We start from the raw sequence: 1,476 nt of genomic DNA on the forward strand, positions 1-1,476 counted from the left end.
GCTGTTCGTATCGATCCCCCGGCGCCGTGCCTCCTCCTCAAACAGCCGGAGGAGGCGTTTGCGGCCTTCCCTCTTCTCCTGCTCGATTAGGCCTCCGAATGCGGGGTGCGTGCTGCGGGCGTACGCGATCTCAAGCTGCAGCGCCTCGTCCGACAAATCCGCGATGTCCCGCCGCAGCCCGTCGTTCGATCTCCCCGAGAACTCCCCCTCCGCCTCCGCCCCCTCATCCCTCCTCCCCTTCCCCTTGGCCGGCGCCGGGGGAGGGGAGACGAATCCCTCGCCGTCGCCGAAGCCGGGGGAGGAGCGGGCGGACGCATTCCCTTTGGCCCTCCCCTTTCCCTTCCCGGACGCCGAGGGAGGGGAGGCGAAGCAGACGTCATCGTCGCGGTCGGGGCAGGCGCGGAACGCATCTAACCAGTCGATGTCTATGCCGGCCTTCTTCGCCGCCGCCGTCGCCGCCGCCCCCATCGTCATCCGAGGCGCCGGCGCCGCCGATCGGCGGGGAGGAAATGCGGATTGGGACGTTGTGGGGAGAGGGAAATTTGGGGTTTGGGTTTTGGGCTTGGGGGGAAATGGGGAGGTTGCCGCGGCTATTAGTATTACCCCGCAACTTAATTAAGCGTAAAACTTCGACGGGAAGATTTGCTCGAGGATTTGGAGACATTTATACATACGGCAATCTTCGGGGCTTTTTTTTTACTCGGAATCTTCGACTCTTCGTTACACGTACGTACAGGTGGACGGACGGCTTGAGCCGTGAGCCCGCTTCCCCGGGCTCTGACGCTGCCGCTCGTGCTAACGAGGATTTTTTTTTTTAGTTGAAAAACTAACGGTGTGATATAAGTATCGGTGAAATAGGATCGGATTCGAACGGATAACGTCTATTTCAGTACTACTCTCTCTATACTACTCTCTCTATTCTAAATATAAGTCTTTTCCGAGATTTTAATATGGGTTACATACGAATGTATAAAAACAGATTTTACTAAAAAAGTCTTTCGCCCCGCTTTATATATAACATAGACCACCAGTGCCCGGTACAACCGCACTCACTCACCACAAACGCGCGCACACACATCTAAGGCAGGATACATAGGCGCTGAGTGCAACAACACACTCCCTAGCACTACAAGAGCCGCCGGGGGCTTCAGCCGTGAAACCGTGAAGAAGTGAAGCCGCACATGACGAACCGTGGGCTCCAAGGCGGCGCATTCAGAAAGGATACAACACCGGAGCGCCGCCACCGCTCGATCCGAGGATCAGAGTTTCCCCTTGAGCAACACGACGGGCAATGATAGCCGCGACGATGCCTTCGAGAAGGGAGCGATCTTCGCCGTCGCCAGTCCGTCCGAAGATAGAGTAGGTTTTCACCCCGGCCAATACTCACCGCCACCGAACACCACACCCCGGCTACCACGCCGCCCACACGGCCATGGCAGCCGGGCCGCACCGAGGCACGAGCTCTGCCCATGAGCC

At 58.3% G+C, this 1,476-nt stretch overlaps 1 protein-coding gene across 1 annotated transcript in view; it reads right to left on the bottom strand.

The window, feature by feature from the left end:
- The window catches only part of LOC123119453 (probable ubiquitin-like-specific protease 2A), a 7,609-nt gene extending 6,979 nt beyond the window's left edge, over nucleotides 1-630 (bottom strand). Inside the window, exon 1 of the mRNA XM_044539259.1 lies at nucleotides 1-630. The gene's annotated coding sequence lies outside the window, so the exon portion shown is untranslated.
- Between the last annotated feature and the right edge of the window lie 846 nt (nucleotides 631-1,476).

The sequence above is a fragment of the Triticum aestivum genome, chromosome 5D, assembly GCF_018294505.1.
Source record: "Triticum aestivum cultivar Chinese Spring chromosome 5D, IWGSC CS RefSeq v2.1, whole genome shotgun sequence".
NCBI classification, from domain to species: domain Eukaryota; kingdom Viridiplantae; phylum Streptophyta; class Magnoliopsida; order Poales; family Poaceae; genus Triticum; species Triticum aestivum.